Source organism: Bacillus rossius, chromosome 2 (genome assembly GCF_032445375.1).
Source record: "Bacillus rossius redtenbacheri isolate Brsri chromosome 2, Brsri_v3, whole genome shotgun sequence".
Taxonomy (NCBI): Eukaryota; Metazoa; Arthropoda; class Insecta; order Phasmatodea; family Bacillidae; genus Bacillus; species Bacillus rossius.
The window spans coordinates 74,767,474-74,781,050 of NC_086331.1; positions in this window are offsets into that span (position 1 = coordinate 74,767,474).

Consider the following 13,577-nt stretch of genomic DNA (forward strand, 5'->3'; position numbering starts at 1 on the left):
AATAATACCAGTGCTGGATATTGTCGTGGTTGTCGGATGATTGCAATCTGCCTTTGTCAGCGTACCTCTTATACATAGAAATGACTTCGAAGGTAGAGTACAGATATTTTTATGCTGTACAGCAATGGGTACTTTAGAAAGTAGCGTGTACGACCCGAGCAGGAAAGACTGGTACTCATGCAGTTCCATTTTCGTAATTATATCATCAAAAATTACAGATTCTGCCACGTTGAGGATTCTATTGTTCATATTTATTCAGCACTTGTCCAATACTGAGAAAAAAAATTATGCTGTCAGGTATTAATTCCCCTTCATCTGGTAGAGAACTGGTCTTTTGCATGCCAATGCGATTGTTTTTTAAAACTTTCCAGTGTCACAAACTTAAGTTACTGCCCATCGCTACAAGTGCAGACGTAAAGTAATTTCTCCGTCTTAAAAATTTATTACATGACCTCGCTGGTCAACGATTCTGAAGACGACTTCGTGTGCAATTTTAACGATGACTCGGACGTAAATTTCTTTGTGGTACTTCAACCACTTTATATCCTGGCGGGACCATTGGCGAAAACTTATGTAGTATGTTGTTTATTATTCTGTTGCGATACGTTCCACTTGCCAAAATGCAGTTTATTCGTATGACATTTACGGGCAATATGTTTACTGCTTGCGTAGATTGGTACGTTTTTCCTGCATCGTAAATATTTGGTTCGAATATATGTAATGATACTCCGCGAGTCCCATACACAATTCTCCTTATAACTCCAAACGGGAAATGGACCAGCCGCAGCTCCGAACTATGACCCGTCAACGTAAGTGTTATTGACATGACTGACTTATTTTCATAACTGAACAGATATTTTGTATTCTTTTAAGAAGAAAGTGAAGGCACAAGTGTCAATTGTTTGTTTGGTTAGGCGACTCATCTGTTTCGTAATTATAGTACAGTGTAGTAGATCGGCCCAGGTACCGTCTAAGTTAAGGCGGAAGTCTCAAATTACTGAAAATGTCGTGTTTCTCAGCCTTTTTGCCTGACTTTACGTTTGATACCCAGTGCGTGTTAAGAACTGTCGAAGTATCTAAATTAATAACGGCACTCTTACGAGTATTAGCCTTGCTAGGTAAAGTGTCTCGCATAAACAAACATCGGAAATTACATATTTTCAGTTTTCGAGCATATCCTACTTTATTAAATCTCTATTTGTGAGCAGAAATTTCGGGATTGAACTTAAGAATTTTTCACTAGTTTCTTCTTCATGCCTTGGCATATTTTGTGGGGTCGTAAGTAGTAGTATAGAATAGGGCATACTGGCACTGGGTCCGGGGCGTGGTACCGGTGCCAAGCCACATCTCTGAATGTGATGTCATGGCGGCCATCTTGGATGAGCATAACGGGACACAGCGTTACGGGACGAGTAGTACCGTGACCTTGACCTTGACCTTCGACCCTCAAAAATTGCCAAAAGTTGTCAAAATTGGGCAAAATTTGCCCAAAATTCCTCAAAATTCGCCAAAATTTTCATTTTTGTGGAAAAAAAATCCGCCAAAAAATCTCAAAAAATTCCACAAATAAAAAAATATGATTTCGAAAATCCTCAAAAGCCGTTTTGCCTTAGAAAGAACCCATATTCCTAAAAACGGCTTAAGCATCCATGTCTAAAACCTCCGATAAGCCATTTCTATGAATAAGGATACCATGACCACCATCATGGATTATGTCGTCACCGTTGCAATTTCCGTTACGTCCGCCATCTTTAAAATCTTTATTTATTATCCCATTTTTAATGAAAACAAAATTAAAATTAAAAAAATTCAATTACTAAATATTTAGTAATAAAAAATATTAAAAAAAACAAACATTTACGACATGGAGCTCGGAGTCCTCGGTTCGAACACGGTGAGGGCAAAAAAAAAAAAAAAAATTGCGTCCGATTCTTCCCTTATGGTGGCTGCAGGCAGACTGACCCCCACCACTTATGTCAAAGTATATATCGTCACCTTGTATGACGACATGTCCGCCATCTTGAAAATCCGCAATTTTTATGTTATAAAATCGGGAATATTTTAAAAAGCTTTTAAAAAATTAATTAATTGAATTTAAAAAAAATCTTTTAAATACCATTGCACTTTTAGTTACGGCCGCCATCTTGGATTATATAAATGTTGCATGTTTCGATAAGCCCCGCCATCTTGGTTGAGTACGATGCCATCCTTACACTTTACGTTACGACCGCCATGTTGGATCCCATTAATGTTGCAATTATCGTTATGGTCACCATCTTTAAAATCTTTATTAATTATCCGATTTTAATGTAAAAAATCCAAAAATTCATAAAGAAATTCACTCATTACAGTAATGATTGATTTAAAACTTGGGTTCGAAACCGTTAGGAGCAAAAAAAAAAATAAAATTTTTTTTCGAAAGATCCTTTTCCGTGGAAGCTACCGAAACTGACCTCACACCACCAATAACAAGGTATATATCGTCAGCTGGTATGACACTATGTCCATCATCTGGTTTTCGTCCGCTGGAGACCGCCATCTTGTTTCCATATGCTGGAAGACACCATCTTGTGTGTGTACTCGCCTTACCATCATTACCATCATGCTAGTTTTATTCTAACCCGCTAGAGATGCAGTAATAATTTATTTATTACTACTGAGGTGCCCACCATATTAAAATTTGGTCATCATCTTGGATTCGTGTAATAATTTAGCTAGAAATTTGGGATGAAATCCAAAATTCATTAAATAAATCACTCATTAATTAAAATATTGATTAGATCTGTTCCCGTCCTTGGTTCGATTCTTCACCAGTGACAGTTGTAACTAAATATTAAATAAATTTTAGATTCTGTTTTCCATTACCTTTCGTGGAATTTATTAATCATTCACTCTACGAAAAACAACTCCAGACAATATACATGACCATCGAATTAAATACAGTACCGCTATGCCTTACATGTAAGTCTAATTTTTCGATAATCTGAATAACCTATAAGCCTTTCATGTACAAAGGCATCCATACACATAGACCAAGTGTCTCCGGACCATGAGACCGGCTCATAAACAATATAAGACGTATAGGCTAGTCATTTCCGGACCTCATCACCTTCTTCGTCTTTAGCTAATTACAGTCAATTAGACCATCGTGAAATTTTTATACATACTAAAGGACCAAGTGACATTGAAAAATATTTTAGTAACACCAAGAGGTTTTCAACTAGTGAATATTCAGTCACTGCATTTTTCACTACGCGCAATCAACAAAAAAGGAAGCACCATCAACGAAAAGTCAGCTCATTTTGGACGCACCGTCAATAAAAAGGAAGCAATTTCTACAAAACGAAAGCTCATTTAACGAAAAGGAGGTACATTCTCACGTACATGCAACTCGGTAGGATGCGATAGTCAATGTTAAGTTAGGATATAATGTCTCCATCAGTCTATGAATCTATCACTTTGCAGTTGCATAATTCATTGGCTCCAATAATCATTGGTTCCAATATTCATTGGCTCCAATATTCATTGGCTCCAATAGTCATTGGCTCCATCAGTCATTGGCTCCAATATTCATTGGCTTCCAATAGTAATTGGCTCCATCAGTCATTGGCTCCATTATTCAAAGACTCCAATAGTCAATGGCTCCTACAGTCATTGGCTCCAACTGCATTTTGTATCAACAGTTCCAATGATATTTGGCTAGAATGCTACGAGTCTAAGAGACTATGAGGCCACAAGGCTACGTGTCTAAAAGGATATAGCTGGTTACGAGTAATACCAACATGGCTGCGCGACTGCATGGCTGAAAGACCGCGTGGCTACGAAACTACGTGTCTTTGAAGCTACAAGGATACAAGTCTACTCGGTTCCAAAACTTCCATCAGCTCCAACACGCAATGCACGCAATGTACGGGCAATACATGCAATTTACGTGCGATAAATGTAATGATCACACAGTATACACAGGAAACGAAATGAAGAAAAAGTGCACATAGGAAAAAACGAAATATATACACAGTACACACAGGAAACGGAACGTACACACAGTACACACAGGAAACGAATTGTACACACAGGAAACGGAACGAACACACAGGAAAGGGAATGAACACACATACAGTAGCGGAAACACAGGCTTAGTTGGAAATCAGAACACAAGAAATAAAACATACTTATTTTAAAATATAAATATTTCATTTATTTTTTAATAGTACACACATAACAGATAAACAAATGATTATTGTATGTAGCCAGCTTTCCGCAGTTCTTTAAGTATGGACGATACTTCCTCGATATGTGAGAAGTTTCCTCTACGAACAGATGCCACCAACAGTCTTAGCTGGTCAACCATTATGATTGGATCTTTCCATGATGTGTAACCAATCTCTTCTACCACCATATTCCTTGCACGTTTATAATAAATATTATGATCTCTGGTGTCTTCTGTTTTAACACCAACGTCAGGGTGACTTTCATCATCGAGCAAGCTATCATCATAAGCCTGATCAGATTTATTTATTATAACACATCGTTTCCATCGTTTCGGTCTCAGTACACCATCACAGTCTTCGATCTTGTTTGCTTTAGATGCTTCAGCACAGTCTTCGATCACGTCGCCAGTTTCAGAGTCACTGTAGCAATCTCCGTAGAAGGCATCGTCTTCACCCAGATTTCCGTAAGAACTCGATATCGTTGATGTCGAAGTGTCTTCATCGTCTTCATGCTTCCTTTTTAGGAGTCAATCATTTTTACAAAGTATTGAGGATCTACTGAATATAGGCTTGAATGTATTCTCACTTTTCACGGTGTTGATACTTCCATTAGTTTCAGTCTTCCCGAAGCCATCATCATCCTTCAATTTATGTTCTTCGTCACGATCGGGTGAGCTAAGACCATCACGCTCAGGATAAGGAAAATTATTGTCGTGATGCAGATCACTCTTCTTTAGTCTAGTGGATCCATCGATGTACTCTATGCCGTAAGTAGGCTTGGCTTTACATGTTCTACCATGTCTTTTTAAGCTGTCAATTCGTGGTAACAACCTGCTACATCGATTACAGCTTAACATTTTGCGCAGTGGGTTTTTAGCACAATCATTCTTCTCATGACAAAATCCTTGCCACAGTATCTACAGCGGCTTTCTTCCGATTCAGCTACAGATAACAAACCATGATCCATGGTAGCTTCCGTGACTAATGTTAGATACAAACTGTCAGTTTTTCCAATTGGAACCATTTCTTAAATATAATTTTTTAAATATTTCATCAGCGAGATTTAAGTTATCTAATGCAAAGCAAATTGATGCAAGTAGTTCTGGCTGTCATCAACAGATGTCGACACATTTTGCTTGCAGGTAAATATTATTTATTTTATGCGGGATGCGGAATGCTCACTAACGATCGCAAAAGAAGGATGGCTTCACTAAGAACCAAGGAGAAGGAAGTACGTCTTGCTTATTAGTGATTTTTTACTTAATGAGTCATGTCATTTTATTCAGAGTTCAATTTAATTAATTGAATTTCTGTTAATAAATCATCACTTGTAATATTTTTATCAGGTAGAATTCAAAGGAAAACACCATTACTCAGTCATATATAATAATAAGCTCTGAGACATCGGATAATCACTAATAAGCAAGACGAAATTCTTTCTCCTTGGTGCTTAGCGAAACCATCCTTCTTTTGCGATCGTCAGTGAGCATCCCGCATCCCGCATAAAATAAATAATATTAACCTGCAAGCAAAATGTGTCGACATCTGTTGATGACAGCCAGAACTACTTGCATCAATTTGCTTTGCATTAGATAACTTAAATCTCGCTGATGAAATATTTAAAAAATTATATTTAAGAAATGGTTCCATTTGGAAAAACTGACAGTTTGTATCTAACATTAGTCACAGAAGCTACCAAGGATCATGGTTTGTTATCTGTTGCTGAGTCGGAAGAAAGCTGCTGTAGATACTGTGGCAAGGATTTTGTCATGAGAAGAATGATTGTGCTAAAAACCCACTACGCTAAATGTTAAGCTGTAATCGATGTAGCAGGTTGTTAACACGAATTGACAGCTTAAAATAAATATACTTAGTTTAAAAAACTAAAGAAACATGCTTTTAAAGATTATCAAACTAAAAAGTAAAAAATAATTTTAAAATTTAATTTATGACAATAGTATATAAGCAATACTAGTATAAATGAGAAAAAAGCTTGAGGCGCTTTGTGCCATATTTTTTGTATATTAAGCGCCCCATGCTTTTTTCTCATTTATACTAGTATTGCTTATATACTATTGTCATAAATTAAATTTTAAAATTATTTTTTACTTTTTAGTTTGATAATCTTTAAAAGCATGTTTATTTAGTTTTTTAAACTATATTTATTTTTAACTTTTTAGTTTGATATTCTTTAAAAGCATGTTTTTTTAGTTTTTTAAACTATATTAATGTATAATTATCATAGGGAAATGAGTTGCCGACACTACCTATTACCATCTGAGATAACTATTTGGAGTTGCAACGTCACAAAGAAATAGTAAAGTCTCTCCGAATCATTTACAGTTAGATGTATGGATATAATCTTAGAATTTACCGGAAAAAAAAAGAAACTTCTTTTGTTATTCGGCGTGGCCGGGAGTAGAACCCACGATCGCTGAATCCGAAAACTGACGTCACAGAAGTCGCGCGCCTTAGACCGCTCGGCTAACGAACATAATGAAATTGGTGGGACATTTCACAGTGATGAGCCACTCACTCTTAGTCGAAAGAGTTACAGACGGACAGACAAACATACAGGTGAAGCTAATATAAAGCATGTAAAGACATGGTAGAACATGTAAAGCCAAGCCTACTTACGGCATAGAGTACATCGATGGATCCACTAGACTAAAGAAGAGTGATCTGCATCACGACAATAATTTTCCTTATCCTGAGCATGATGGTCTTAGCTCACCCGATCGTGACGAAGAACATAAATTGAAGGATGATGATGACTTCGGGAAGACTGAAACTAATGGAAGTATCAACACCGTGAAAAGTGAGAATACATTCAAGCCTATATTCAGTAGATCCTAAATGCTTTGTAAAAATAATTGACTCCTAAAAAGAAAGCATGAAGACGATGAAGACACTTCGACATCAACGATATCGAGTTCTTACGGAAATCTAGGTGAAGACGATGCCTTCTACGGAGATTGCTACAGTGACTCTGAAACTGGCGACGTGATCGAAGACTGTACTGAAGCATCTAGAGCAAACAAGATCGAAGACTGTGATGGTGTACTGAGACCGAAACGATGGAAACGATGTGTTATAATAAATAAATCTGATCAGGCTTGTGATGATAGCTTGCTCGATGATGAAAGTTACCCTGAGGTTGGTGTTAAAACGGAAGACACCAGAGATCATAATATTTATTTTAAACATGCAAGGAAGATGGTGGTGGAAGAGATTGGTTACACATCATGAAAAGATACAAACATATTGGTTGACCGGCTAAGACTTTTAGTGGCATCTGTTCGTAGAGGAAACTACTCACATATCGAGTAAGTATCGTCCATACTTAAAGAACTGCGGAAAGCTGGCTACATACAATAATCATTTGTTTAACTGTCATGTGTGTACTATTGAAAAATAAATGAATTATTTATATTTAAAAAAAAGTATGTTTTATTTCTTATACTCTGATTTCCAACTAAGCCTGTGTTTCCGCTACTGCATGTGTGTTCATTCCGTTTCCTGTGTGTTCGACAGTTTCCTGTGTATTCGTTCCGTGTCCTGTGTGTACAGTGTGTACGTTCCGTTTCCTGTGTGTACGTTCCATTTCCTGTGTGTACTGTGTGTACGTTCCGTTTCCTGTGTGTACTGTGTGTACGTTCTGTTTCCTGTGTGTACTGTGTGTACATTCAGTTTTTTCCTGTGTGTACTATTTCTTCATTTCGTTTCCTGTGTATACTGTGTGATCATTACATTTATCGCACGTAAATTGCATGTATTGCACGTACATTGCTTGAATTGCGTGTTGGAGCTGATGGAGCTTTTGGAACCGAGTAGACTTGTATCCTTGTAGCTCAAAGACACGTAGTTTCGTAGCCACGCGGTCTTTTAGCCATGCAGTCGCGCAGCCATTTAGGGATTACTCGTAAGCAGCTATATCCTTTTAGACACGTAGCCTTGTGGCCCCATAGTCTCTTATACTCGTAGCATTCTAGCCAAATATCATTGGAGCTGTTGAGACAAAAGGCAGTTGGAGCCAATGACTGTAGGAGCCAATGACTTTTGGAGCCAATGACTTTTGGAGTCAAAAGACTGATGGAGGCAATGACTGATGGAGCCAATGACTATTGGAGTCTTTGAATATTCGAGCCAATGACTGATGGAGCCAATGACTATTGGTAGCCAATGAATATTGGAGCCAATGACTGATGAAGCCAATGACTATTGAAGCCAATGAATATTGCAGCCAATGAATTATGGAATTGCAAACTGATAGATTCATAGACTGATGGAGACATTATATCCTAACTTAACATTGACTATCGCATCCTACCGAAGTGCATGTACGTGAGAAGGTACCTCCTTTTCGGTTAATGAGCTTTCGTTTTGTAGAATGTGCTTCCTTTTTATTGATGGTGCGTCCAAAATGAGCTGCCTTTTCATTGATGGTGCTACCTTTTTTGTTGATTGCGCGTAGTGAAATATGCAGTGACTGAATAATTACTAGTTCATAACCTCTTGGTGTTACTAAAATATTTTTCAATGTCACTTGGTCCTATAGTATGTATAAAAATTTCACGATGGTCTAGTTGACTATAATTAGCTAAAGACGAAGAAGGTGATGCGGTCCGGAAATGATTAGCCTATATGTTTGATATTGTTTATGAGCCGGTCTCATGGTCCGGAGACACTTGGTCTATGTGTATGGATGCTTTTGTACATGAACGGCTTATAGGTTATTCAGATTATCGAAAAATTAGACTTACATGTAAGGCATAGCGGTACTGTATTTAATTCGATGGTCAGGTATATTGTCTTGAGTTTTTTTTGTACAGTGAATGTTTAATTAATTTCACGAAAGGTAATGAAAAACAGAATCTAAAATTTATTTAATATTTAGTTACAACTGTCACTGGTCAAGAATCGAACCAAGGACAGGAACTGATCGGATCGATATGTTTATTAATGAGTGTGCCGGAAATTTGGTTTTTCGACATCTTTTTTTACATTTTATTATAATTTTAAATTATTTTTGTAAATTTTATTTGCTCTATAATTTGGTTTCTAAAGGATGATTTACTCTTTGTTAGGCTTGTGTACCCCCCTTAGTAAAACTTTGTGCCACTAGTCTGAAGCAACTTTCCCAGAGACGTATCTGATATTTTGCAGATCTAATACTTTGCTGGCTGCCAGTTTGACATTTCCCTCGCTTACAGGCACGTCCCAGGCCTGTAACGTTACTTCACTTCATGACTAAAACTGCATACAGCAGCTCTGGACGAGCTGATACCATTTCTCAGAGGCGAGCTGACCACAGCCTTTACCGTCACACATAGGTATTAGGTTCTCTCCTCGAAAAGTACATCATGGATGCTTGTTCCCAGAATCGTTGCGTTTTCTGCCCCCCCCCCTTACTCCACCCCCCTTTCCGTTCTAAGAATTCGCCTAAGACCAATGACCGGCCATAAACCCTAGCAGACAGTGACCGTCTTCAAGGACGCCTCGCATAAAAAATGTGTGTGCCAAGATGGACCACCCCACGACATATCGCGGCAGAAACAGTAACTTATTATCTTGGCCGCCAGAGTGTAGCACCTGACTGCCCCTTTAACCCTTGGTTTAAGCAGACGCCTTGGGCGAGTTGATTCTTTTTTATTTCAGACACCCCTCAACAGGTAGCGCTAAGGTCGGCCAGTGCTACCAACTTCGAGACATCAGTCAGAGTTTTTTTATGACGCCCACTCGTGGAACTTCGGAACCTTTCGGTCCGAACTCCCAGTCCCCCCCCCCCCCCCTCCACTTTTGATAGAACAGTTACTTTTAATTACGAGACACGGTTCTTCGAGAGACACTTCGCGTCGCGACTGCAGACGGACCATTTTGCGATTATCGGCGAGTCGACGAGACACTGCAAGACTTCCATCCGGCCGCAACCGACTATGTAGTCGCTTATATAAGGGATGCTATCCCTGTAATTTTTTAAAGTAGTTTAGTCCGTCTGGTTAGTACAAGAGGAATAGTTATTTTTCTTTTAAATTTATTTCTTTTGAAATGAAGAAAACGACCCCGCCCAGCAGCGCATTCGTGGGATCCCGTTCCTGGCTGGCGACGCATCGGTAAACAGAAGCCAACTTCCCTGTCTGGTGAGTGACGATCCACGACTTTCCTCAACCTCCCCTTAACTTTTCCGGGCATTTTCTGCCCTGTATACTGTCTGTGTACAAGTTCTGATCAGTTTTGATTCGGACTGTTCCAGACAGGGTCCAAGAGCCGGACGCCGAATTGGCATTTTCATCTCCCTTCCTCAACAGGACACAACCGCCATGGCATCATGTACCCGCGTGAGCTCCGGGGAACCAAGCCCCGACCTCCGGCGCCACTGTATTGTTCAACCTTTGTTTGAACTTTCCTAAATTACGACATCAAACTAAGTTTATCATACAAACATAATTTGTGGACTTTAAGTACATACCTCAACTGGGATGGTTTCAATATATTTGTATTTTTTAATTGGTTTATGTATTTTTAGTAAATAAAACTTTTTTAATTACATGTACGGCCAGCCCATGATTTTTTTTAATATACCTGAGAGCTGTTTAATAATGTAATTAATATTGTACACTAATATTTTCTTCTATCTGTTATAAATTACCTTTAATAAATTTGACGTGATTATATTCAGACAGAATCACACCTTGTTTCTGTTCATTACTAATAACATTGTGAAACCTAAAGATCCACCCAGGAAAACAAAAATGGTAATCAGACCGTGGTTTGCTGCCAAAAAAATGGTAGTAGAGCATGGTTTATATTTTATTTGTGTGATTTCGTCTCTTAACAATCCCAGTAAAAATAACATAAAGTAAATGAAATTTTTAGATCTTTGATTTTTTATAGAAATATTTGAGCAAGAATCTTTATATTTTTTTAGCGCGAATATAAGTAACATTAATTTTCATTTCTTTCAAGCAATATTAATCTAACTTTCATGCAAGACGTCACCTAGCACCCTACAGCTGTCCCTCCCGCGGCATGTCCTCAGATGTGACATACACAAGGTCACAGACACCCCTCCCCCCTTTCACCATACCCGACGGCAGAGGGCTGCGGCGTCTGTTGACAGCTGTAATCTTGCCACGCATGCGTGATAGCACGCAGCCTTATACTCCCCCTCTTCACCCGTCCTTCACCTGAAAGGACATTACCCTTTTCGTCGGCGGAAAGGCAAAATATTATAAGTACACGACCCACTGATTATGCAGAGTCAGGGCGCAACCAAATAGTTTAAGTGTTAATTTAAGTTTAAGTTAAGAGTGTTTTGTGCATTGCATGTCAACCTAGAGTAAGAGTTATAGGTTCTAAGAAATTTTAAAATAAGTTAAAAATGATCACTCCGGAGTATCTCCTTAAGGACGAGATAATTTATGAGCTCACACTCCGGGGACAACCTACCTCAGGAGATGTCCAAGAGCTCAGGAAATGACTCAGAGCTGTTTGCCAGAAACAAGTACACCCAATTGCTTGGAATGTACATTTGGACCCGCTAGAGGAGTTCAATATTGTCTGTGGTAAATTCCAAGACATAAGCGCTTATGTTAATGATGTGCACAACGAAACAAATAAAACAAACATATAAAGAATCACCACACGACTTAACCACGTTGCCACTAAATTCCACAACCTGTCCATATTATCAGGAGGTAAATTGAATGGTGTCTACACCAAAGAAATTGACAAATGCCAACAACAGATACCTGACCTCACACATAAGTTGAGTGAAAAACTCATCACCATACAGGACCCACTCTTCGAGATGCCTGGTACAAGTACACAGCCTGAAGCAACACCGACAGAAATACCGGGACTACAGACCAAGGTCACTCTGGTATCTCCATTACCAGTATCGTCCCCGCCTCCGCCTTCATCGCCGCCACCTGTTTCCTTTACATCAATCCTGTTTTCTGCAATCACTACTATTGGCTACCCATCCACCCACATGTGGTTTCCCTCCGCCTCTATCGCGAGGCCGATACCCCAGCCAGTCACCAAGGTCACCTACACTCGACCTATTCCCGAAGTTATCGCGCACCCCTCTCACCTCACCCAACCAATGTACCTCCCACCAAACATGGTGGGAATGTTTAACCCATACCTCCAGTTCCAGTCAGCATTTTCATCCTTCCAGACCACCCCAGAACTCCACACTCCCTCTGCGGCCGTTGGCACGCAAATCTCACCCCTACCTCAGGTAAGTGCATCTAGCACCGCGACTTCTCTTGCATAGTCCACCGCCATGACAGCTATTCCCCAACCAGACCCACAAATTCCCCAAGTCAGCCCTTCAACCTCGTACCTCCCTCTGGCACCTGCAGCACCACTCCCTCCACACAACCCTAATCCTGCACCAAATCACCCTCCACCACCACCTGGCCAAGGTCAAGAAACCCATTTCTACAGTAAAATCGCCCACCCAGCAAAAAGACTACTCAGCAATCTCCCGGAAACCAATTGATTGGATCCTAAAAAACTGATTGAGTTTTTGCGACAGTTACTCAAACTACACCAAAAATGCAACCTACCAGACATAGAATTGTTTGAGATAGTTTTTCCCCTTACCCACCCACCTCTCAGTGAACGAACCTCATTGGCAATAGAAAATAACCTAACCTTTGATCATTACCATGCTGACATATTAGATTTTTTTTATTCTGGCGCGCATGCTCACACACCTGCGACTAGATTGGTACAACAGGCTTCAACAGAAAGACGAACCATTAAGTAAATACATTGCTGACATTAAGGAAGCCGCTCGAGTCCTTCGATTAGGCGCCTCAGAGTGCGAAATCGTTTCCAATATCCTAGATGGAATTAGCCCTGCAGAAAGATCGCGAGCAGTTTTTAGAGCAGACCACATACATTTGCGGAGCTGGACCGTTTGTGTATACATGCCACTAATGTAGAATTCGCCGACTACCAAAGGAATCGTTACCCGAGTTCCCTTGATCGACACCCCATTCTGTCAGTATCACAACCTCAACTGAGAAAAGATAACATGAGCACAATTCACAAAACTAAACAAAATGATTACAGTCACCATCAGAGTGGATATAATCATAATCAGCAACAGATGCCATTTTGTAAATTCTGTAAAAGAACCGGGCATGTGATTGAACAATGCCGCACTAAGTACAGACAGAAAAATTACTACAACAACAATCACAACAACAACAACAAAAAAAACGAGTAACGAGGTGGCCAGAAAGCATTTTCTCTGTGCCACCTAAACAAAAATCATATCCAGATAATTCATGCAATACAGTCACTACTCCACATGCACCGAGTAGATACAATAACAGATTTAATTACCAC